The sequence below is a fragment of the Motacilla alba genome, chromosome 2 (assembly GCF_015832195.1).
Source record: "Motacilla alba alba isolate MOTALB_02 chromosome 2, Motacilla_alba_V1.0_pri, whole genome shotgun sequence".
In the NCBI taxonomy this organism is placed as follows: domain Eukaryota; kingdom Metazoa; phylum Chordata; class Aves; order Passeriformes; family Motacillidae; genus Motacilla; species Motacilla alba.
In genome coordinates, this window is record NC_052017.1 from 136,964,505 (window position 1) to 136,991,769 (window position 27,265).

General features: G+C 38.2%; 1 long non-coding RNA gene and 1 other non-coding gene across 2 annotated transcripts; one reads left to right on the top strand and one right to left on the bottom strand.

Annotated features, from left to right (window-relative positions):
- Window positions 1-3,472: 3,472 nt before the first annotated feature.
- On the bottom strand, window positions 3,473-27,265 carry LOC119698267. The gene is made up of 4 exons (XR_005256098.1): window positions 27,129-27,265; window positions 15,074-15,174; window positions 7,546-7,651; window positions 3,473-3,860 (listed from the first exon to the last, which is right to left on the bottom strand). It is a non-coding gene; the product is annotated as an uncharacterized LOC119698267 (long non-coding RNA).
- LOC119698395 lies at window positions 17,306-17,413 on the top strand. Its single transcript, XR_005256155.1, has one exon. It is a non-coding gene; the product is annotated as a U6 spliceosomal RNA (small nuclear RNA).

Genomic DNA, 27,265 nt, shown 5'->3' on the forward strand with positions numbered 1-27,265 from the left:
ATAAAAAATATGCATTAGTGAGTTGAATTAGTACAATAGTAAAGAGAGATGGAAAAACTCCTGATGAAAATATTTTCTGCCAGAAAATGTGATTTTGTCAAAATGTGTTGCTTTTAGCAAATTTCTACATAGGTTTTGATAGGAAACTTCTTGAACAGCTAAGCTTCTTGACAGCTCACTCCCCAAATCCTTACCAGTTTACCTGGAAGACTGCTTGACAGAAGTATTGTTTCTGAATTTTGCTGTGTTGCAGGTTAATTGGTTCCTTGAATTTCTCTTCATGGGAACTGAACTACAGCTTAGTACCAGGTAGTACTCAACTCCTGTCTCTGGGGTGTTGTGAATGACTCCGGGAGATCTGAATGCAATGGCTGTGGCTCTACCTGGTTTCCTTGTTGCCTCACTCCAAAGGGCACAGTGTTGCATTTGGGGTCTGATATTTCAGAGAACTGATCCACTTTTTGTATTGAACCAGGTCAGTTAGTATTTTTCTAAACAGGAAAATCGTTATGAAGACTCAGACTAATATGACTGGTAGGAATTTGTGTTTGGTTCAATGGCTGTAAAAAACAACTAGGTTTTGAGTGCTTGCAATCACTTGCTAGATTCTTCTCAAGTAATGTTGACTGTTGTATTACAAACAACGTTACTTGTAAATATTCTGTAACTTCTGAATTACAAGTACTGATGAAATTCAACTGCAAGATACTCATTCCTCTTGCTCTGTCTCCATTTTGAGAACAGATAAAATTCACAGGCTTTTCAGACTCAAGCTTAAGAAGAAAAAAAATTTGAAAGGTCTGTGAATAAGAATGGAAAAAGTAATTGGCTTTTGGGGCCTTTGTTTTGTTTGAGGGTTTGGTTGTTTTGTTTTCTTTTTCAGGGAGTTGGTTTTGCTGCTTTTTTCTTTTTACTCAATTTAAAACTCTATGAATTAGATATTGCTTATAATTTGTCTGTGAAATTCAAATCTTATCTCTTTTTTCAGAAATACATTTTTTCCCCTGCTATATGTGCATCTTTTTCTTCAGACTCTCACTCTTTCCATAGCATAGAAATTTTGTTTACCAGTTAGATGTTTCCAACCCTGGGTTCTCGTTGACTTTGCTGAGAAGTAAAGATACTCAGTTCTTCACAGGAATAATCATGATTCCTGAGTTCAAGGTTTTAGTAGCCTTTTTACTCTTTAAATCTAAAAGGGAAAAAAAGCTACAAAAATTTACAGCAATAATGCAAGAGTGACTTTTCAGAGAGTAGTCCATTGCTTGCCTGTAACTATGGATGGTTTCTGAATCTAGAAAAGACCAATTGCTTCTCCAAAGAACTCAAGGTTTTAAGAATGAATAGGGAATTTTGAAAGCTACTTTTTAGGCATAATAAAAACAATTTATAATTGATGCAATGATATTTTAGATAAGGGTTTTCAGCTTGGAGACTGTGCTAGTAACCAGCATTTCCAGCATTATGATCTGTCCTTGATACAGAGTCCTCATTCTCAGCCTGTGCTACCCTCCTCCTCTGGACTGAACATTTTTTTAGGGGAAATTGTTAAAAATTATATTTGCCACTTCCTTAGGTTTATTTTAGCCGAACTGTTTCCATAATTTTGTTCACAGTGTGAATGTAAAAATTCCTCAGTTAGTCCATTTTTAGATGAAAGAGCTGGTGACAACAGATAACTTCAATTTTTGGGTGAGGATTTCCAGTCCAGTCTCAGATTAGATGTTGTCCTGTCTCTCAATATGATTCCCAAGCCCCAGCAAAGCTCATGTTGCAGTCACAGATTAAAGCTGGAAGAAACTTGCCCTTATTCTGACATCTGTAGTTGAAGAAGTGTGCAGTATTCATGCTATTGTATAGTGCATGTTATACTTTCTTTGAGGGAAGGGGAAGAGCAGATAGAATACGAACCAGGTGTAAGCATGTCAACCCACCAGTGTTTAAAACGGTGACTATAAATATGCAAACTATAGCCTTTCTGTCCATTAGCCATTTCACTTTTCCACTAAAGAAAGAGACCTGTGGTTCATTCAGTGTTGCCCCTTTCCCCAGTCCTTTAATCTGTCCCATAGATCTTTTTTCAAACACTTTCCAATTTATAAATACATCTTTTAAGTTATGAGTTCCAGGATTGGATATATTTCAAGCTTCAATAATGCCTGATACATTAGCAATATAGTAATAAGGGAAAGGAAGTACTTTGCCTTATTATAATTAATAATTTAATTAATTACAGCAGAGGTCACTGTCAAAATGAAAAATAGGTTATTCTGCTCTAGGCTCTACACTGTCCCCAAAAGGAGGATGGTGCTGCAGACTATGTTCTTCTGAGATAAATGTGTTTATATGTTTGACTGTATGAAAACCCATATTTTTAATTTGTACCCAAGTCAGTGAGTGATTGAAATTATATGGTCTCATTCTCATCTCTACATTCCAGTTTTATGTAATTTCTGTTCAACATAGTGAAGTATTACTTGTGTATTAGAAAGCACCTTTGACTGTATTTTACCTTTTCTGGATAATGACTTCATATTTGTCCTTCTGTTCTCATTATCAGTTGCTATGAAATCCCTTTTCCCCATTTCACTCTATATGTATTGATACATTTTATGTGCACATACACAGAGACACAAAAATATTGTATGCATGAGTATTTTTAAGAATGGCTTTAATTTTCCTTCTAAGCCAAGTTGGCTTATTACCAGAGCAGTTGTCCTTCTTTATTGATTGTGGCTTCTGGACATCTAGTAAAATATTGTTAAACAGTTCCTAATTATTCATATTCTTCTGTTTAAATTCTTTCTCCCAATAGATTTGGCCTTATTTGTTCTCAGCTTTGGAAAGCTGACTCTTTTAGAGCTCCAAGTAATTCAGTAGCTGCCATAAAAACTCTGAAACAAAGCCCAAGGAGGGTTCCTGACCTCCTCTTGGTTTGGTTCCAAAAAGAATATGAAAAGGAGGATGATGCACAATCTTGATTAAAATTAATAAGTTTCTGAAAGAGAAAACTAAGTTTTAGAACTCATAGTAGATTTTAATGGTTGGGAATCTTGACAAGCATTGAAAATCCTTGTAGTTGATAATGCTGGACTTCTCATGAGCAGTACTATTGAAACAGAAAGTGCTGATATCTTGGAGAAATGGACTCAGGAATGGTTGTCTGTGACAGTCTGAACTCCCCCTTTTTTAATTTATTCACTAGCACACCTCATTATGACTGAGAAATGCCTGTATTATTGTTACCAGAACAAAGACATCAGTTTGATTGTGAGTCTTCTGGTGGTTCTGTCATGGTTTAACCAAGCCCCAGGCTGCTGCTCACTCACTCTCCGCCAGCAGGATCGGGGACAGAAGTGGAAGGGGAGAAACCAGAACACTCATGGGTTGCCACAGAGACAGTTTATTAGGGAAAGCAAAAGCCGAGAACACAAGTAAAGGAAAACAAGAAATTAATTCACTACTTTCCACTGGCAGGCAGGTGTTCAGCCATCTCCAGGGGAGCAGGGCCCCATCACATGTAATGGTGGCTTGGGAAGACAAACACCATCACATGGAATGTCCCCCTGCTTCCTCCTTTTTCTTCCCAGCTTTATATCCTGAGCATGATGTCCTATGGTCTGGAATATTCCTTTGGTCACGTTGGGTCACCTGTCCTGGCTGTGTCTCCTCTTAGCCTGTCAGGCACACTGTATTGGGTTGGTATGCCCAGGTTTTGGTAGCAGGAGGGCTGCAGGGGGTGGCTTCTGTGAGAAGTTGCTGGAAGCTTCCTCCATGTCTGACAGAGCTAATCCCAGATGGATCAAAGGTGGACCTGCTGCTGGCCAAGCCTGGGCCAGCTGGAAATGGTGGTAATACCTCTGTGATAATATATTTAGGACGAGGAAAAAACAGTTATTGTGCAAATCTAATTGTGTCCAGAGAAGAGCAGAGTGAGAATTTGTGAAACAGCTCTGCAGACACCAGGGTCAGTGGAGAAGGAGGAGGAAGTGCTCCTCCTCTCAGAGCTGAGATTCCCCTGCAGCCCGTGGTGCAGCCCATGGTGAAGCAGCTGTGCTCCTGCAGCCCATGAAGGTCCATGGGGATGCAGAGATCCCCCTGCGGCCTGGGGAGGAGCCCCATCTGGAGCAAGTGTATGCCTAAGGGGAATCCTATGAACCCATGAGAAGCCCATGCTGGAGCAGGCTCCTGGTAGGACCTATGAAGCTGTGGGGGACACATGCTGGGGCAGCCTTTTCCTAAGGAACTGCAATCTGTCAAAGAGTGACCCACATTGCAGCAATTTCTAGAAGACTGTTGTCTGTGGGATGGACTCACATTGGAGAAGATCATGGGACCCCATGCTGGAGCAGGGGAAGGACTCCTCTCCCTGAGCAGTGACAGAAACATCATGTGATGAACTGCCTGTAACCCTCATTCCCTGTCTCCCTGTGCCACTCATGGGGAGGAAGTAGATCTGGGAAGGAGGGAGGACTGGGGGAAAGCTGGTTTTGAGGTCTTATTTTACTTCTCATTATCCTGCCCTGATTTCATTAGTAATAAATTAAATTATTATCTCTAATTCGAGTCTGTTTTGCCTGTGACAGTGAGTGGTCTGTGTCTGTCCTTAACTCATGGACCCACCCTTCATTATCTTTTCTCTGCCTGTCCAGTTGCAGAGAGGAGTGATAGAGAGTCTGTGGTAGGTGTCTCCCATCCATCCAGAGTCAACCCACTGCAGTCCTTTTGGTGCTGGAACCTGGGAACAACCCAGGGACTGACCACAATCTCCTCCCCAGCGTGGCAGTACAAAAAACAGAAGAGACCTTGGCCCTGTGTAAACCCTGCTCAGCAATAACAAAAACATTGCAATAATGCCAACCCTGTGTCCAGCACAAATCCAAGACACAGCCTCATAGCAGCCACTGTGAAGACAGTTAACTCTGCCTCAGCCAAAACCAGCACAGGTTCTAAGGGAGAATACTGTTTTTAAAACAGAAAGTGAAGTTATTTGATTTCAAGAAATAGGTCCTCTACTTTCATTTTCAGATATACAACATTAAAAACTCTAAGCATCAGCTATACTGTGTTGTGAAATAAAAGTGTTCCTTGAGATCTGGACTGCAGATTTGTTTTGAGAAGAAATATTCTTCATTTTCTGAGCCTGGCATGTCAGTGTTTTATTGGATACAAGCATTCTGAAGAAAAATCACCTAGAAAAAAGGCAGCCAATGATCATACAAAAATAGGAAGTATAGTTCAATTGTCTACACAGAATCAAACCCACTTATTACTCTTCCATCACCTGTTAAGTAATTACTGAAAGAACTTAGAAATTTCTCTCAAAACAATGCATTTTAAAATTAGATAACTGTTTCTTGGGAGATTTAACTGAAATTCCACTTAACAAAATACACTGTTTCTATAGGTATTTTTATTAACTTAATGTGGTGTTTCGTTGGGATGTTTTTATTTAAAAGAATTCTTCAGATATATTCAGACATTGCTGTGAACTGTGGTATGAATGAGAAAGGTCATGCTACCACTGCCAGGTCTTCAGAATTCATAACACTTCTGAGCACTTCACCTGGTAAGAACATTGTGTGGAGGGTCAGCTGATACCCTACTTGACTGTCTTTGAAAACACAGCTTCTTTAAAGTTTACTTTAAAGTGACCAAGGGTACAAGTGACCAGGGTGAAACTTGCATGCTAGATTACATGAAAACTTTTCCTATGTGTGAAATAAATGCTTCTGGTTTTGTTTGGTTTTTCATTTGTACTTCCATTGTGTTTTCTCTTTTTCACTTGAGATAGAAATGATGAAGAAAAATATAGATTTCTGTTTAGACCAACTCTTTTATGTAGTTGAACAGTCAGACAAACAAAAAAGTTATTCAGGGTATCCTAAACAGTCCTTGCCTCATCTATTCCTTCAACTATTTGCAATTGTCTTCATTCTTTATTTTGGAGATTCTTTGTGATCTTCACTATTTCAGAATTATAGGGGTCAGCTTGAGAGTTAGAATTCTTTTTCTCATGTTGTAAAATTTCATTTAGAAAAGCCAAGGGAAACTGCAACAATATACTCAGGAATTATTGATGATGAAGGGAAAACTAAAATTTGATTTCCTTACATCTGCTTCTAATAACTTTTCTAAAAATTACATTAGTGGATCAATGTTGAGTTTTCATTTCTTTTCAGATAGTAGGATCTGCATGCATACTTTGCATCTTTCTCCCTTCTCACCATGGTTTCACTGTCTCCATTATGCCTATCTCTCTGCTGTAATTTTTTTTTTTTGCAAGAAATTTTTTGCTGAATATTCCATGGTAATCTGTGGTAAACTAATCTTTAGCTGGAACACAGAAAAAATTACATTGTGAAAGTCCTTATAGCCAAGTGCCACGATGATGTGAATTGTTTCAGTATGAAGCCCAAGCTGAGTGCTCTTTCCATGTTGCAGATCAAATGGACAAGTTTTACAGCAACACAATGAGTCAATTTTTTTGGAGCTGTTTTGAAGTCTCCATTCCATCTCATTCAATTTTCAGCTGCCTCCACTTGTTTAGCCTCTTATCAGCTTACATATATCACAAGGATAAGACACTCCTTTAGCCAAGTTAATTACATTGTCTTCATCCCATGCAATCATGAGCAGGCCTGGTTATTTTAATCATCTTCACGCCTACTTTCTTCTACACACTTTGCTTCCACAGTAGCCATTCTATAATGTGTGAGCTGGACCCTTGCCTAGAAGTAAACCGATCCCTGCATTACCCTGAAATGTTCTCACTGCGTTTGCTTCTAATTGGGTAATGTGCTGCCCTGTTTTCATGTGTTTTTCGTTCCTTGCTATCAAACATTCCATGCTTTTTTCGTGACATGATTTATATGACTTCCTTGTCACCTACATTCCTGCCAATTCTCCCAGAGATTCATCTCTAAATTGTTCTGTTTCTTCCAAAGTCTCACCCTCATACTGGTGCTAATTGAATATTTGCATGCCCTGTTCTTTCTGTCTGGAACTCCCAGCCCTTTTAACTCACTGGATGTCCTTTGCCAAACACTTTTAAAAGTCAGGCTGAAACTTTCCCCTTTGAATATTGCTTTTTGTGTTCCTATGTAATCCCTTTCAATTGTTCGGAGCCCAGAAATGTTTCCACATTCAAGTGATCAGAAGTGTGAGATAACAGCAGGGTTTCAGGCCAAATCAGATACAGAACGATCTGTGAACCTGTCATTTCCTTGTAGCATTATAGAACAGTGACAATCTCATGATGATTATGTCACATACCCTGACAAAAAATCAGGATGTCCTCCTTGTAAAAACAAATCCAGGAGGTCCTTCGTATTCCTGAGCAGGTACGGGCCTGCTACATTTACATGCAGCAGTATATTGGATAGCTTAGAGTTGTTGGAAACTGAAAGTCTGCAGTTTAGCAGCAGATGGAAATTGTTCAGCTATATAGTTTCAAAGCAGTAAGTTCAAGAACTTAATTTCATGTAAGTGTTGCATGATTAGCAAGAAGTTAACAGAAAACCCTTCCAATAAGTCAAAGGATACAGCCTGATCTGATCACATCTCTCTCTTTCATCATGTTTTCAGCTCCTTCTGTTCCTCTCTAAATCTTGCTGTGTCTTGCCACAGAATTTAGGTCTTGTCAATCTACCTGTGTTGTGCCAATACATAAATGAAATTATCAACTTAACATCAGAAGCTGCTATTAACATATCAGTGTAATCTCCAAGATAGAATCAGTTTAAAAAGATGATCAGTATAATACCTGTCTGTCAAATTTTGAAAATAAGCCATGGTTGTGGGGTTTTTTTTCTCTGTATTAATCCTACACCAGCATTTCTGCTAACTTCATTTCAGTTTAGTCTCCACTAGAGTTGCATTGGAGAAATACTGAATTTCTGGGAACTTTAAACAATAAACAATGTTTGTGCTTACCAAATAGAAGAATTTAGTAAATAAATGGCATAAATGTACTGTTATGAATGGGAATTACTTATGCAAGATTTTTCAGAATTGGAAGAAAAACTTTGCTGAAACGCTATAGCATATTAAAAATGTAACGAGAGATTAGCTGGGCAGTAAGCACAAGGACTGACTTCCAATAACCTAGAGATTTTGTTGCTGGTCAGACTCCCTTCATAACTACTGCAGAGGGGACAAAAATCTGTGGAAGTGACCTACAGAGTCTAAATTACCCACCACACTGGCATATGCCAGAGGTAATGCTTGTAAGTAGCTGGACTTGGACTAACATTTGACAAATTTCCCTACTGCAAAATTTAATAAATAGAAAGGAATGCTTTTCTTAGATGCTCTTCTTCATTGCAAATAGCTTACTGAAGTGATAACCATAATTTACTTTACAGTTTTGTCTTTCAGAAGTTTATTTCACCTCCTGAAGCTTCTTTTTTTGATTCCTCATTGTACTTGAGAAAAGGTTTGTGCCTTCCAACATTTCCTAAGAGCCTGAACCTTTCAGATGTATAACCACCTGCCAGTCCTTCAGGCAAGCACCAATGCAGCAGCAGCTGTCTCATTCTCTGTCAAGGAATTAGAAAAAATAAAGTCTGCTTTGTATCTAGATGCTGAAGTTAGAGTCAGGAAAAGAGGATGTTAATGGTGTAGACATGTAAATATTGAAGGGAATATTTTATTTGAAAGGGCAAATAATACAGACTGTTATATGCACATTTATTATCCTATTTCCTCTGTTGATTGTGTCTCTTGTGTGATTTTGGAAGGTTGAAGTAAGTCTTAGGTTATGACTTCAGTTCTTAGCACTAGATTTGAGAAAATAAATCTTTAAATAAATTAGTGCGAGTCCAAACTAGCACAGTTTATTTTAGTATGTTCAGTTTAGCCTTCCCAGTATGTGACAGTGCCCTGCTGGGAGGGATGAGTTGTTGTGGCTGCACAGGAGCTCAGGGCCACAGCCATGGCTCAGAAGCAGAGCATCTGCTGGGAACTGCCATGGTCAATCTGACTTTACACTGCACATGTATTCTGGAGCTTTCACTTCAGGCACAGAAAACATTTTAAGGCAGCGAATAGCCTACAGCATATAATGGAATAAAAGAAAGAGAAGTTTCATTTTGCAGCTCTAAACCAAAAAAATCTTCACCTTAGTGAGTTCTTAGTTGGGTCACAGCTGGAATAGAAATTGAGTGCCCAGTATTGGATAATCTGATCTTAAGGTTCCAAAGAAGTGCAGAAAGGAATTACAACTGGTCTCTACTCACAAAGAGCTACCGAGCACACACAACATGTATTTCTATTGTAGTTGCTTACACCAGGTTTCATTCTGGCCTCATATTTAAGCTTTTACATGGTTTTAAATGCTTGCTGCAAAGTCAGATCTTTGAGAAAGACATATGACTGGCAGAGAATAAATATTTTACATGGAATAATTACCTATTGCCTGAAGTCTTTGGCATGCTATCCAGCAAGAAAAAAAAAACATTTTAATACATGCCAACCACACCTACAAAAGATAAGTACCGTCACAAATCATACTCACTCATTCCAAGATTATCATTTGATAACCAGTCCAAATTGCTGTTGAGATAATAGCATGTCTTTTGATGTTACTGGCAAAGTGCAGGTAAAAATATTTCTGTGTTTGGCTTTCACCATTAGAGCTAAGATTTTACAAAACCTAACAACAAAACAAGAGCCAAAGTATAAGAGGAAGAATACTTTCTCATAGTAAATTAGATGCACTTCAGCATACTTTGAGAAAAAAATTGCCACCTAGTAGAAGTAGACTATTAAGTGAAAAGTGTATAAACACAATTTATTTTACTGGGCAAACTTTAGAAATATTTGGTACAATCTAGTTTAAGCCTAGTTTTCTTAGAAGCTTTTGGAAAATACTTGCAGCAAATATAATAGGTTCTCCCAGCAATGAGAGAAGCTAAGTAACTTCAATCGGAAAAAATGCAAACTGACTGTATCTTTGTGGCAGATTTCCTTGCACCTCAAGTCCCCATTCAAATGCTGCCTTTCTAGCATCCCAGGAAGCTTTAATCAATGTCAGGTTTACACCAGTACAGAGCAGAATCTCTGGTTTATCAGTTTAAAACAATGGGATCCTTTATGCAGGGAGATTGTGACTCACTGCGTTGTTTGTCCTAGCTAATGAGAACTAACAGCACTGTCTGTAATGGATGTGCCATGGATATTACTGTGGGAACGTGCCTTCAGGAAGAGATCCAACTATCTTCCACTGTTTAGTCAAAGAGGATTGTTATTAAAATAATTTTGGAAACTCATGTACAAGATGTACTTCAATTGCACAGTGAATAAGTTAATGATTGTTCCAACTTATCATAGCTGTTCTGCACATATGTTCAACATGCGGCTTGTTGGCATTTTGGTGCTGTGTATGTGTGTGGGGAGAGGGGTGTGAGCAGACCTAGTCTGCTGACTCATCTTGATAGATGGATTGGGTTTTATCATCATTGAATCAGAGAAACACTGCATGGTTCTCCAAGAAGAAATAGCTTGAGGGAAAAGAATAAACATCCTGCATCAGACCTTACAGTAAATCAGACCAAGCAAAGGCTCAATTCAAGTGACTGGAAGCTTGTTCAGGATTTCTGCCAAGGTTTGTTACACCATAAATGAAAATCCACAAACTAGGAGATGAAAATCTTTTAAAGACCCTTGATTGCATATTTGCTGTGTGGAAAATGCTCAGGGACAGCTCATCTCCTGGTATTTCTGTTCCCCTGCTAGGGAGGCAGAGATCCAGAGCAGAGCATGTAACTTAACGATTTCCTGCAGAAGTAGAGTGTTTAATAAACCACTGAGGAGAACAGCTTTGTAAGGTTCCTGAACAGGGAAGAGTTATAAATGAAACTATTTACACCAAGCAACAACAGCAAAAGATATTTGAGCACCTTCATCATTGTAATAATTTCTTATACATTTCCTTTTAAGAAGGGCTGTGATCCTGATTTTGTGTTTACTGTGTTTTGCTGTGATTACTGATTCATCCAATGCATAGAATCACTGAAAGGGTACAGAAGGAGCATGTGCCTGTGACCAAGTGCATTTCAGTTTATTTCACCTGATGAAATTTTGCTGGAAAGGTCAGGACTGTGAAGTATTTAGTAGGAAAGAAACAGATAAGATAAAACATAAAAACTAGCAAATCTGCTTTTCATTCATAACACTTCTTGTCCTTGTCATACATCTTGTATAATTTCTGTATGTTCTCCTGCATGCACTATAAATGTTGTATCTATGTAAAAATATTTGTTTATGTCCTATTGGCTGGTGGGGGGCAGACCTGCCATCCTCACCTTAGTTAATAGAAGTTTTTAAACATGTTCCTTTAAATCATCAAAATTTAATTTAAATCAAATCAATTTATTCAAAAGTTTTTCAACATGTTCCTTTAAGGTGTTTTTAAACAGCTTCCTTTAAATCTCAGGTAAGAACTGCTGCATTGAAATGCACCCACCATGAACCATGTCAGGGGCTCTTATTGCAGGAATGAGCAGGTGTAACTGATCAGAGATTCAGTGAAGAACTGAAAGCAAGTGCTCTCTACAGTGTCATAGACTGGTTTGAAAATGCAATTTTCATCAAAAAAATGCAGTAAATGTAAAGAAAAATAAGAGAAATCAAAATAATAGGTGAAAAATATTGAATTTTCATCCAGAATGCAAACATTTGCATTCTGAAAAGCTGCTGAAGCACTGGCAGAGGTCTTCAAATTTCCATTCTTCTGGCTTAACTCTTAAGCTAGAGCACACCTCCTCTGATACAACAAGGAATTTGTTTCTCCAACAAAATCATCAACATTTTCCACTTTAAAAAATTGCAAAAACTATGAAGGGTACTTTAATCATAACCCAAAAGCAATAAATTTCCATTACTGAGAACTAAAAGGGCATTAAATGCTTATTGGACCTTTCAGGTGAGATGCAGGATGGGAGCATAATGGAGAAATGGGATGTCTGCAGTATCTTTCCACTGTGCTCATCCACTACAAGGCTGTATGCAGTCTGGCAGTAACATCTGTGTTGTTACTTAGACTGTCTTAAAACCCAGATGCTAAGACCACTTGATTTCCTCAATCTGCTAGGCATAATAGAGACATAATCAGTCCCTGGTCTGTGCCCAGCTTCAGCAAAATTGAGCACTATGTATCTGTGCAGTTTTTTGCAAACTACCTTTCTTTTCTATTATTATAACCTGGAAAGATGATATCTAAGAATAGACAGTCACATGCAGCTATAATTAAACAGGATTATGAATATTAAATAAATTACTAAAACATTCAAAAAAATTTATGGATAATGTTCAGAAAACTGAAAAGGAAAAGGAACTTTTAATCTAGTGTGGGAATGAATTAGAAAAAAAATGCCTTAAAAATAGATCCCACAATCTACATGATATTACCATCAATAGATATTTTTCTGATATTACTATTCACTATCTCATATGTCCCTTATTTCTCCCAGCAGAGAACCAGAAAATCTAATCTCTGAACTGTGCTGACTGGGCATGCTGTACTGGAAGAAACCTGCCTTCCTGAAGAAGGGCAGCTAGGAAAGTCTTGGGAGCAGGGCTGAGGGAGGTCACCTTGCTGGGGCTGCCTTTGCCTTACAGAACACTCAGTAAACAAGAGGAGCACTGATACATGTTTAGGGGCCTTGTGCAGGATGAAGATGTAATCAGCCATTAAACATTTATAACTAGTATTAATAAGCCATTAAAAGAATAGGTAACCCTGCTTTGCTGTTCTACTCCTTTACATCTATTATCCTGTGAAATCTCAATGGATTTGGGTTGGGAATATGTGCTTGTTAACTTTACATTCATCACAGGCATGGCATAGGTAATCCTAATACCAGTGGCAATCTGCCCCACAGAGCCCCCACTCTTCATTAATTGCCAGCTGCTTTTTGGAGGTAGTTCAGCCTGTAGGCCCATGGCAAACAAGATGAACAGTTGGTCAGTGGGTTGTCCAAAAAGGCACTGTCTATTAAAGTAGGTTTAGCACCATTCTGTCCAGAGTCACACACAAAGTTCCTTGTCAGCTGGAAACACAGACAGAATAAACTCATGACTTTCTGGCAGAGGCTATGTAGACATTCTGTTTTTGCCAACCTCCCTTCCCCCTTGGTAAGCAATGTATTATCTCATTGGAAATGTAAGGCATACTGAGACACATCCTCAATACCCATGTGGTTGAAGAGGCAAAGTTTTACACATGCTCCTGAAAAGTGTGCTGTTGAGCACTGGGAGAGTAAATAAGAACTCCAGTATCCTTCTTGGTTTTGAAAAGTACTTATTTTCTCTATATATTTCAAATCCAGTGCTCTAAATCCATAGATGCATGTAGTGCTTGCACAGAATGAGAGATGCTTGGCTCTTAAACACAGGACAGGTCATATAATCAAAATCATCCTTTGCATACTTGTAGTCTAATGAAAGTTTGGCATTAAAGGAGTCTAGAAATTAAATCTCCTATGTAATTTAACCAAGCTTTGGTATTCTTCTGAGAATTTAATGTTATAATACATTTGACCTCAGTAAATATTAAATGTCTGCCTGAATATCACTTGCCACATTCTGACCAAATCTCCACAATAGCCTCCCTGCACGGCAAGAAGGGACCCGGATGAACTGACAGCCTTAGAGTGTTTGTTGCTACCATAGAAGCCTCTGGACAGTAATTTACAGTGCCACTACAATTATTTCATAATGCTAACACTGCTATGAATTTGATATGAAATTGCATTTAAATTAAAATAATTCTCTTTCAGTTCAGCTCTCATGTAAGAAGTACCTGAGCCTCTTGATTCAATCACCTTACTATTTCAGATTGCCTAGAGCTCATGATCAAACTGCTCTAATGCCCATTTTCAAAGGTCATGTAAACATGTGTGCTTTGTGAATGAGATGCAAATTCAATTCCCTATTCACAAAGCTTCCTAGTTAAGTTCCTTACCTATCCCTCAATTGCAAGCCAGCATCTGACAGCAGAATATTGACTTTTGAACTGTGGTCAAAGACATGATTAAACAAAGAAATAACTGCCCCCTGCAACGTAGAGAATACAGATAAAGGGAAGCAAAGCTACATTTTTTCTAAATGGTCCTAATAATGTAGGTCAGCTAACTCACTTTTTAACATGGCTCTTCCATGATTTTATTTGGGCTTTTTTATACCGTGTCTTTATAGGGGTGATATCTGCTGAAGAACAATATATAGATATCTAGGTACCCATGGATGTGCTTTATTGAAGATGTTACTGTAATTAAGGACTGCTTGAGTGTCCTCTCTAACAGGATGTGCTAAAACAAAAAAAAATTGAAATAATGAAAGCCAGTTTTAAGCCATCTTCATCAAAGACTGAATGAAATACTCTGAACAGTTCACCATTTCAATAGTAATAACAGAGCAAGTATTTTTGATTCTGGCATTTCAGTTCACCTATGAATAACAGTTTCAGTGCTAATTTTCATAATTCTGAAAACAAAGTTATTACATTTATGGTCTTGTTAGATCTTTCCTTATAAGTAGTGACTAATTATCTGTGTACAGTTATTCTGACCCTAATTACCTTAGTTCACCCCATAGGTCTGTGCAGAACAGTACCTTACCTCTGACTGGGGTTGATGATGGAAAAAAAATCAGCAGAGTGTTAGCTTTCCCCAGATGTCTACTTGTAGTACCCTGGAAATATCTAGTTTGAAATAATCCTGAACTCACTGTTTAGAACTTTTCTGCTGTGCCAGACCTGAAATCTGAGGATGGTAAGACCCAGAAGGTCACCAGGTTTGTGTAACAGTTAGATTTTGTGGGCAATGAAATCTCAACTTCTGTGTTCACCTCTAGGTTTTCAACCTCTAGGTTGCAGATTTTCAAAGACCAGGAGAACAAAAAGCATCTTTCAAGAATGTGAAAATCTGAGATGAAAACACACGCACAAACAAACAAACTACAAAGCAACAAGTCACCCACATCTGTTGTCATGCTTGGTAAACCACAAGATACAAGAAAAGCTGTGGGATTGTCTAGGGCAGGCAGTTATTCAGGGTACTTTGATGCTTACCACAGGCAGTGCTTTTTCCAGGTGCATCACCCTACAGACAAACCCTGCTGTGGGAAGATCCACAGTTCTTGTTAGGCCTCAAACTGCATGAAGTTACAGCACTGTTAGAAAGGAAAAGAGAAGTTTTTTGGTACAGTGTGTTTTGCTGAGTGCCATGACGAGGTTGGAACGATGAGGAAAAGGTAGACAGCAAAACATTTTTAGGGGGCTGATAAAGAACCAGCATACATGTAAATTCATCATTCTTGTCAATAAACCATTTCCTGCAGACTGTCCTGGTATGCTTACCAAAGATAGGGCATAGAGCTTCCTCATGGGCTTAGTGTGAGATGAACCAGCACTCCCACGCTTAGGTCAGAACGAGAGCGGAGTTTTAGCCACTCACCTGTCTCGAGGTCCCACTGTGGTCTTGATACTCACATTTCTTCCTTTCAGAAATAAATAAATGGCAATATTGACCAGCAGATTTCTTAAAAAAACAAAATATTAAAGGGGATTTAACCTAACAATTAGTGCATCTGAATAGTTCATATCTTCTGCTAAAATCAAGTATTGCAAACCTTGTTCTTACCTGAAAAGTTTAAAAAAATTAGTCAAGAAGGTCTCTGGACCACTAGAGTAAATTTTCTTTACCAAGTCTTGGGAAAGAAAGGATAATCCAAGGAACTGCTGATTTGCCAAAGCAATCATAGCATTTAAAGAAAATGGTTCAGGAAATGATATATCAGTTATTCTGATTCTAATCTTAGGAAAAAAAAATTAGAAAGCTGGACAAAGTCAGCACTCTATCAACAGGGAATTATGATCTAAAAATAAAGCTGTATCGTTCAATGTAGTTTCAGAGAAAGTAGTTCTTGTCAAATTATCTTATTTAGATTTTTCTTTTATAAGATTATAGGTCTGGTTGACAAAGGTAGCTGTATTGTTACAGTCTAATCAAATTTCATTGAGGCATTTGACATACTACACATGACATTGTGTTTTAAAATCCTGTATTATATGTAATTAATAGAGCACAGATTAAATGATTTAAAAGTCACTTTACTGATAGCACTCAAAATGTATACATTAATGGAAAGGTATTAATTATCTGGGCCATTACTAATAAGACACTGCAAGGCTCTTGGACCTGAGCCATTTTAACCTTTATTTGAAAATAATCTGAATTCTGGGCATGGTATGAAGGGGGCAAAACATTGATGCTATGAAAAGCAGTCAGGAGTCAGCTGTCAGAGTGCGCTGAATCTCCTGGATAGGGGGCCTGAATTCAGCAGAAGTTTGATCACACTGAAGTGCTGTGAATGGGGAGCAAAAGCGTATTGTAGAGTGGAGCTGCCAGCCCATGCCCCCAGGGAAAAGGATCTGTGCATCTTTGGAAGAGTGAAAAACTCATCCAAAATGGATGAAGAGGAGAAACCCAGTCTTTGACATTAGGCAAGTTTTAACAGGGAGCCAAAGTGGTGCCAGAGTAAGCCCTGGAGAAGTGAGTGAAGAGGCATAGAGCTGAGAAGATTATTTGTATCCTATAGGATATCCTATAGGGATTTTTATCCTATAGGGGTTTGAGGGGCTAGAGCAGCTGTGGGGAGAGGAAGTTAGACACGGGGCAGTGAGATGGGAGGTGGGCACTCCTGAAATGTGGCTCCTGGTGTTGGCCCACTCCTTTTCATAACTTCAAGCCCATTTCCCATCCTGCAAGTGTCTGACCATGGCTGTTCATACGCAGCACCCTTCCCATAGGCACACTCAGCTCCCCACCCTGTAGCAGCTGGAACAGACTAGAGGACGGGCAGTCACCACTGGGCCATCAGCTTTCCCCTCTCTAAGGACCCTCTAGGGAAAACAAATAATATAGCTCCTGTGGCTAGAGATTAAATGGTACTAGTGGTCATTTCTGGCTTCAGAATCCATGAATCACCCCTTACTGCCTGGGTGGGCTTTCCTCCTTGGTTAAAGGTCTACTAGGAAAAAAAATAGAGCTGATTTCTAATCTCTTAGCACAACTCAAATAGCCTTGTAGGTCTGATAATCTCAGTCTGATTAATTTTGTGTTTCTTTGCCTGTTCAAATAGTATTTGGTGTTTCCCAGAGAAAAAGGACTGGAATCAGTAAAATTATATAGTAACATATTGCAAATGTGCATGCAATATGTCCTTTTTTATTTATTTACAATGGCCAGTATCTCTGTGCTTAAGCTCTCCACAACATTGAAAGTAATGATAGTATTGCATATTTCTCTTTGGTAGTACATAGACAAAAATTGGAACAATACAGAAAAGATTAGCATGGCTCCTTGGCAAGGATGACATGCAGATTCACAAAGAGTGGCAAAAATTTTTTGAGCCAACAATATGCCCAGCAGGACTAGGAAAGTAATTGTCCTTCTGTACTGGGCAGTGGTGAGGCCACACCTTGAGTCCTGTGTCCAGTTTTGGGCCACTCACTACAAGAAGAACATCGAGATGTTGGAACAAGACCAGGAAGGGCAACAGAGCTGGTGAAGCACCTGGAGCACAAGTCCGATGAGGAGCAGCTGAAAGAAGCTGGGGGTGTTTAGCCTGGAGAAAAGGCGGCTCAGAGGACACCTTATCTCTCTCTCTACAAGTCCCTGAAAGGAGGCTGTAGCCAGGTGGAGGTTGGTCATTTCTCCCCGGCAGCCACTGACAGGACAAGAGGACATGCCCCCAAGCTGCACTAGGGAAGGTTCAGGCTGGACATCATGAAGAACACCTTCACTGACAGGGCTTGCCCAGGGAGGTGGTGGTGTCACCATCCCTGGAAGTGTTCAAGGAAAGGCTTGATGTGGCTCTTAGTGCTGTGGTGTAATTGACAAGGTGGTGACCAGTCAAAGGACTTGATGATCTTGGAGGTCTTTTCCAACCTTAATGATTCTATGATTTTATGATCTATTTAGTTCATGACTCTATATATCAGGAAGAATTCCAGGTTAGTATATTCTTTTTAAACATTAAAGTATTTCTCCAAAGGAAATACTGAAAATATTGAAAAATATTGAAAAAAAATGCCCCAAAAGCCTTTACTGGAGTTTTATTTACTGCATAGACCAATTAGTTAATTGCTCTATGCTAAAGCAAATCCTCAGCACTTTAGTTTTCAAAATCTGAACTTCTACATAATTTTGTTAATAACTAGTAGCTTTATAATGGGCCAAATTAAGCCAAAATCCTCTGTGCAAGGGGCATAATATTTGGATTTAAAAAATCCATGAGAGACTTGAATTTGTTGGTTAGAACGCAATACTAATTAAAATTAGAGAAAATCCAACAGACCTTTGATAATCACATCAAAAGCTCGCATTCATTTGATGTGGATTGTCTATATTTCATTGTTACTCTCTTAAAAGATTATTTATGTACAAAGAGTTAGAAAAGAATATTAATATTTAAAAAGTGGAACTATATGGGCAAACACTGATTCAGCATACGATTTAATTTAATAAATGTTTGCTTTATTCTGCTCAAAACCATGACTTGTGACATTATTTTTTGCATAGAGAGTGATCTACAAAGATTCTTAGTAAAATATATTTCTAGTGGAACAAGAAGTTTAGCTTGTTTACTGGGGACTGGATTCAACAGCATTTGCTTAACAAGCTGGGCATTAAGGAACCACATCAGTCATATTTTCATTCCAAATTTGCCACTGGTTTACTGAGCAAAGTTCCTCAGAGGAAAAAATCTGATTTCATAAAAGATCACACACACCAGCCCTAACTGTCTAAGATGCTGTACTGAAAGTTGTCTGGAAATTCGGCATATTTTATGCAACTAAGAGCAAAGTACTTTCCTCACAGCTGAGTACATGGAAGGCACAGCAGCATTATAAAAGGGAAAGATCACCAAAGATGTCTAGACATGGAGAAAGTATGACCTCAGTTAGAACACTCTGGTGTTTACTTTTCCTTTCTAGAGAGAGATATACAGTATTTCATCATTTCAGTATGCAAGGCAGCAAGGTTTCTGCGCAGTTCGGCAAAAATCCTCAGTTGACTGCAGGCTGAGAAAAATAAAAAATAAAGGATCTGAATAAAAATCATCTCTGAGAGTCAAATAGGAAGAAGAATGCAGCTACTTTTCTTTCCAACACACAGACAGTGTGTGTTTATTGCATTTTAAAGGTATCCACATTTAAAAAAAAAAACTACTCAACAAAACTAACCCTGAACCAATCCAGTATTATAAAGTTCCAATTATTTAGGAAGCATTTAAATGGCAGCTGGCTGTGTAGCCTTACTGCAGACTCAGAGAGCACACCAGAGAATCTTTGTCTCAACATTCTTATTCCTCTATTTTGCTCTCATGAGACCCTATCTGGAGTACCTCCAGATCTGGGACCCCCACAAAGGAAGGACATGGACCCGTTGGGGCAAGTCCCGAGGAGGCCCCAAAGGCAGTCACAGGGCTGGAGCCCGTCCTAGGATGGCAGGTTGTGAGAGTTGGGGTTGCTCGGCCTGGAGAAGAGAGGCTCTAGGGAGACCTTGCAGCAGATTTCCAGAACCTAAAAAGCTACAGGAAAGCTGGAGAGGGACTTTAGACACGGACATGTAGTGACAAGGGGGAATGGATGGCTTCGAACTTAAAGATTGTAGATTGAACTTAAAGAGGTTTAAATTAGACATAAAGAAGAAATCTCTGCAAGGGTTGTGAGACATTAGAACAGGTTACCCAGAGAAGCTATCAATGTGCCATCCCTGGAAGTGTTCAAGCCCCAGGATGGGGCTCCGAGCAACCCAGTCTAGTGAAATGTGTACCTGCCTGTGGTTGGAGGATTGGAACTAGATGATCCCTAAAGTCCCTTCCAACACAAACCATTCTGTGATTCTATTATATATAGGTAACAGTGGATCTTTTACATAATCTTGGGTTCAGGGTCCCAGTTTTTCTTTCTTACATATTTGAATTTCTTACTATATTCAGTTATTTTATTTCTTTTTAATGGTACTCCTTAAATATTATTCCAAAAATGTGAAGTAGCATATTATTTTTGCTCTTCTTCTTCGAAGTCTGATGATAATATTGAGAGAGGTTCATTGAAAGACATATTGACACCTTGTTTTTGCATAAGAAATTATCACTAAAGATTCTTAGTTTAATTAATACATTTAGTTTGCTGGCTGATCATTTATCATTTGTATCAGCTCAGTTCAACGTATGGCTCTCCTCAGTTCAGCTTGCAGCTATGTATGTTGAGCCCACACACAAAAGGACTACTCCAGGACTGACCATCCTTGCAAAACACAATGTATGCAACCAAGCAACACAAAAAAGCTCTGTGTATTTTCTACATCGCAAACTTTTCTCAGCCCAAGCCAACCCAGCTGCAAGAACCAGTCCAGCTGTAGAATCTCCAGGTAGCTCTGAGCTTAACTTTGAAGAGTGAATTCCCTTATGTTGCTGCAGAATTGTTGCTGGTGCCTGAACTGCTCAGTTATCTCTACAGCATATACTTACCCACAGTAAACATACCCACAGTGTCAAAGACTGCAGTAGAACCTGTCTTGGTTTTACTTGGGCAACCATTGTTTTGTTTGTAATCCCACAGTGTTTTTGTTTTGATCATACACCTTGAACTTCTGCAACGATAGGGGAAGAGGTCTATAAGACATTGTTTACAACACAGCTCCATTCAGTATACCATCCTGACTGAGTCCTAGGCTCAGGCCTTGTTATGAGTGAGGTAAGAGCACTGGTGGGGGTAAAAGTTATTGAATGTATACAGGTAATTAGAGCCTGCATCATTGCTTACACAAAGGGCTGGTGGAGGCGGGAATGCAGGCTAATGTTCTTTTAATGTGCTACCTTCAAATGTAGTGCCTCGGAGGGTTATGTGTATCTATATAAATAAAGCAAAAGCCAGAAATGCCAAAGTATAAATGGACAATACTGAACTCCTTAAGATGGCAAAAGGCAGGCAGTATAGTTTCTTTTCATGATGTGTGATTCACAGGAGCCACAGCAAATTTCAGCAGGGGAAACCTATCAGAGAAGTCCTCTTGGCTGCAGATTATAAGATCTTTAAGGAGCTCTCTAGGAGTAGAGAAGGGTTATTAAAAAGAGATTACTTCCAGGCTGTGACAAACTTCTTGGCACAAGCTAAAGGTGACTTTTCAGATGTTAACAACTAGTTTGATAAGATTTTCAGAAGGATATCATTAAGCACCTCTTCAGCACTGAGGCTAAGCTTTTCTCAACCTGCAGGTTCTTCAGACAGACTTTGAATGCACCAAAACTTAACAAAGTAGATGGTAGTTTACACGTTAATAATCAGCATAACAATATAACCTGTTAATCACAGTCCCAAAGTTGGTTGAAGTTTTCCAGGAAAAAAAAACTTCATGTGTATCGCCGGCCGGGGGGCTATGTACAAATCACGAACAGGACGGGACTGCTTGGATTCCCACAATGTGCATACCAGACATCTGAAACTAATAACTCTAGTTTAAAAGCTACAAAACTAGGTGAAAGCAAGCACCTCATCCTTAGAATGGTTTTGGTCCAACACAGCAAAATAATCTTATTGGAAAGTCAGTTCAGTGGAACTGTATTTTTTTCTTAGTATAAATCAACAATTATGATGACAATCTACTCAGAAAATGTCAGATCTCAGGATAGTTAACTAATCAGTATATGTCTTTGAAAGAAAGAGAAAAAAAATAATTCCCTCTTCTTTGAGTGAGACATAGATATACAAATCTGACATTTTCTTTGGGTAAAGTGAAGAGGGGTTTGCAATTATGTTTTTAAATCTAAATTTCACTTCAACGTGTAAAGGAGTATTTAAAGGGCAATTTTAAATAATCAGGAAGATCAATGCCGAGCCTCCTGAACTGGAAAGTATTTAAAAACTAATTACTGACAATTCTGCTCAAGAAAGTTCATGTAACTCACTTGTTTATTGCTACACAAAAGAGAATTGATGAACAACATGGGTGGAAAATACAGTTCTTAATATAATAAAAATGAGACAAGGTATTAATGTCTCCCTCAAATATGTATATTTATCTTTGATATTGGTGTGATTTCCATTTGTGCATGATAAAAAGATCAACATTAGAATTCTGAGAGTTAATGTTAACACGGCTTCTATTTTTACATGTACAAATAATAACAGGGAACAGTTTGCAGAGTATGTTATTTGATAACAAATATACATTTACCTATCAGATTAACAGGTACATTAATGTATGTAGATGTTGACATATCCACATTTGCACCCATAATTACTTGCAGATGTAGACTATGGGCACAAAAATATTCATATTTTAGATATTACTCTTCAAATCCACAGCATATTTTTATTCTCTAGTGATTCTGGCATGAGATTTTTTAAAAATACTCAGATTCCAGTTAGGTTTGTGCCCCTAACTCAGGCAAGTGTTTTTTGAAATTTCACCTTGAAAGCACACTTGGAGTTGTCACTTTTCAAATGTACACAAGAATTCAATCTGCCTTTTCAAATTCACTCATCTCAGCCTTTGACTTTTTTTTTATCTACAGGAAGGTTATTTATTATGAGAAGTTTCTTCCTGCACTTAAAGGTTTTTCTCTATTACTTTGCTCCCCCTTGGAGCTCTTCAACTCCTCTCTCTAATCACCAAGGGTTCTTCATGATGCTCTGCTTACATGCAAAGCAAGAACAGCTAAACCAAAGCAGTTTGGGCACATCATATTTCTTATAAATTGGTGAGAAAAAATAGAGAAGTAGTGTATTTATTTCACTACACTAAGAAACCCAGAAATCAGGAGAAAAGCAGGAAGGTGAAAATCCTCCAAATTCTGTCCTGTAAATTTGGATCAAAGAGAAGGTCCATGGTAGAGAAGTAAACAGAGTAATAATGGTAACAGTGCTTACAGCTGCTGTAATGCTTTCACAAAGGTACTGGACCACACTAAACACCAAGACAGTGGTGATTTTCCTCACAGAATGGAAAAGGGACATACTGCAATTATAAATTAATTGGCTTATTCATACAATGGTAGTCCATTGTATTTAAAACAGTTCTCTGACCCTCGGAGAGTCAGTCTCTGCCTAAGGGTTGAGGTACCCAAAAGCCTTCATCATGCCTCTGAAAACAGGTCACCTTTCACTCTGGTGTTCCCTTTACCAGAAGCATCATCAGAAATCTCAGGAGTCTCTTGACAAAGCTGGCAGCGGCTGCCTGTGGCCATTGGGTAAGGCAAGTTCTGTGTACAACTTTAAAGCCTCAGATGCCAGATGAAAGAAACCAATATTGAATGATAACTCCTAAATGTCTCAGTCTATCTACTGTAGTTTCTGTCCTGCATCCTCTCATCCTTTCTGCCTACCTTATGACAACAAACCCACGTGGATTTGATCTACACCTAATCATCCCCCAAATGATAGAATGTGACAGAGCCACATGGGCCACTGGCTAACTCAGAAAGTTGTTGTCCTAAAGGTGCCGCAGGAATTTGATGTGGAGGACACTGATGTCATTATTGATATCCTTCCTTCCTGTCGTCACTGCATTGAAATGGCTGAGAGCTTAATCTGCTTTTGTAGTATGGTGTAAAGTTGGGCAATTTTTACAAAAAGTGAATATAACAAACTTTGGGGGTAATGCTAATGCTTATTGTGAAAAACATAGCTGTATAAGACTTTATAATAAGACTTTATTTTATTCTGCAAGCTGACAAGGTCCTAGGAGGGCTGCGAAAGAGACGCATCAAGAAATTCATCTCTGGTTTTTACATGCCAGTCAAAGTTAGGATAGCATCCTCAATAGCAGATAAGTTTCTGTGCTGCATTAGTTTTATTAGGGTCAGAATCAAAGTAGGAAACATTTTTTGAAGGACAGTGGTCTAAGACAATGGTCTAAAGCCAAATGGACCCTGAAACTGGCCTCACACAGTTACTGAAATTTTTCTCCTTTGGCAGATTGCATTCTTTATGCCCCATTCAGTACAACATATAGAAAGAAAAGAGGCATGAAAAATACAAAAATTAAAACCAAAATGCTTTAGCACTGAGAGGAAAGATAGAAAGAGAAAACAAAGTGCAAATGTTAGATGTTAGTCATATTGCTTACCACACCATTGAAGATGTTCAGATATTATGGTGACAAATGTAGTAAAAGAATCCATCTGAAGCAAGGGTGGACTTGTCCATAGAATTTTGGTGTTTCTACATTCAACCTTCTCAACACACAATGCACTTTTGCCTTCCACCGTTGCAATTAATTATTTCATTGGCATGTTATGAGACTAACAAATGCTCCTACATTATTTTGTGTTCCTCAGAGAGGGATGATTTTGAGCTACACTCATTAGAGATGAAACCAAGTGTTATAGAGATAAAAATATCAAATAACAGAAGTACCAAGTGGAACATAGATATTGAAGGAGACTCAGCCTTTAAGACAAGCAGAAAGAAAAAAAGAGAGTTGGAGCTCTAACTTACACTGTATAAGCTAAAGAAATGAAAGAGTGTAGTAAAGCAATATCTTGCTTGGGTCAGGACCATTTTGTGGAAGGATAGCAAAATAAATCTTTAAAAATGTTTAAAATGAGAAAATAATGTAGAACCAGAATCTAGATGAAATATTTTTTATTAGACTCATATCGGTGATGGTTTTGAAAACAGAAAAAGAACCTGAATCAAGCAAATAGAAGTTAATTCCATTTAAGATAAAGTGATTAAAAAAATCAGATATCCAACTAAATATTTACAATTCGCAAGGACAATCTTTGGTGAACTAATGGAAATGTTTAATAAAGCTCATTAAAACTAGAATCCCAAGGGACCTGGCCATGGAAAAAATCTGGAATTTCAAAGTCAAAAGTATTGAAACTTACAGAACATTTTACTATACACTTGAGAAAAATTTCAAAGAACTCTCCAGTAATTTACAAATGCAAGATGAAACTTCAGGCTGTCAAAATAGTTTCTGTGTTTGGCCTGGAAGAAGATATTGAATATATGTTATTTCCTTCTTGAGCCATATAAATTGAGACTAAAAGGCACAAGGAAAGAAGTTGGGCAGCTTTGCAGTCAAGGTAAAGCAGAGATTAAAGATAATCTAGGTGTGGCCAAAAATGAAACAAATTTTGCCTCAGGTTTCAAAAAGGACAATTATGTTGATTTGGGAGGAAAAACAGAATGTGTCATGGCAGCTTTCATTTACACACCCTTGTTATCTCAACTGTGGTGGAAACAGAAGCCATGAGTCTTAATGCACTCAAGTCAGAGGGATTAGGGGGTCTCCCGTGCAGGATTTATGAGAACACACCTTTCAAATCAAACACCAAATACTGTGCCAACAGTTAAATGAGGAGAAAGTAATCAGGCATCTGTAAGCCTGTATCTCTGTAGACTGCTTGAGGACATGTTTTGAAGGAAAAATATTTAAAGACAATTTAATAGGATGTAAAACAACAAGGATTTAATCAAGTGTGGATCATCCTAGATGGAGCTTCTAGACAAAGGAAGTGCACTGGATTTCATATATCAAGACTTAAGGAAATGGTGCCAACTATGAAGGTAGCAATTTAAAATCAAAGAAAGGAGAGAAGAATCTGTGATGTGAAGTATGAAAGTATGAAATCGTCAGGCAAATATTGGTAGAGGAACTGGAGATGAATTACTGGTTAGAGTTCTTGAAGACTCACTATTGAAACAGATGGTCATTAATAGCCTAATGTCTGCTTTTCACTCAGGAAGCAAGAAAGCAAAATACAAATCTGCTTATACCTCTCAACTTGTTACTTTTATCAGGAGAGGATAACCAGGATATCATATAAAAGATCGGAGTATTCTTGAGGGGTGACAGGATAGCAGCTCATAACAGAAAGTTCTGCTCCAGGGTGAGAGCTTATCAGCTGAAAAAGATGTGAAAGGACCTGAATGGACTAGCTAATTGAAGAATTATGTAAGTTGCCAGTACAATGAAAACTGTCACAGTCCATGGTTGTATTAGATTTATTTCTAGAAAAGCCTGGGCACTGTATGAGGTCTTGCAATACTTTCAAACATCTCATTATACATGTTCAAAAATAATGAATTAAAACTTAAACAACAGAAAAGCAGAGAATCGAAAAGATCCTGCTGGATCTAACATGCTGACTGAAAGAATATGGCCAAGTTAAGAGAAATAAGACTGAAATATAGACTTGAAAAATGCTTTACATTTATGAATACAGGTTGGTTAAACATCAGTAAGTATAATTAGATTCTTGGGGACACTGGTTTTGATGAAAGTTGACACAAAGGCAGTAAACTGACTAAGAATGCATTTCATCTAGAACTTACCAGAACATTTCTAGTGACAGAGAAAACAAAGGTACTTTAATGCAGTAAATTTTTGACCAACAGTTTTAATAACTGGACTCCATAACTCTTGCTACTTCTGTACTCCTAAATGAGAATAAACATTTTAAATATTATAATTCACAGGTCTGAAACACTAGTATCACCTAGTCCAAACTCAAGAATGACACATTACTTGTTTACACGATTACCAATCTGGGGCTTTTACAGCAAAAATCTTTATCATGAGAACTATGGATAGTGCAGTGAAAACACTGTGACTTTATTTCATTTTTCTTTTTCCTGAGCATAATACTGGGGAACTTCCTGTACGGCTTTTATTAATGCATGTGTTCTGAATCCTCAAACCTAATGTTCGCATAATTGTCTAAAGATCGTTGGATGTGTGTGGAAATGTCACAGGTTAAAACTCTATAAATGTGTAAAATTGCAGGAAGAAGGACATGGGATTTGCCCAGAATTTCCAGAAAACTAAACTATGTAATTATTTCTTATGCAAATAGGAAGAAGGGAGGGAGGGAGAGGTAAGGAGGGAGAGAGGAGAGAAAAAGAGAGAAAGAAAGAGAGAGAGAAAGAGAGAAAGAGAGAAAGAAAGAGAGAGAGAGAGAGAAAAGAGAAAGAAAGAAAGAAAGAAAGAAAGAAAGAAAGAAAGAAAGAAAGAAAGAAAGAAAGAAAGAAAGAAAGAAAGAAAGAAAGAAAGAAAGAAAGAAAGAAAGAAAGAAAGAAAGAAAGACCTATATCAACTCACTTCAGTAAAGTCACTCCCATGTTGTCAAAGTCTTCCTTTCCTCACCAGCTTCTTAGTCCAGCCTGCCTCTTCCCCCAACCATCTTTCTCTCAACTTACACCACACATCCCTCTAGTTTTATTTTTCCCAGAGCTAAT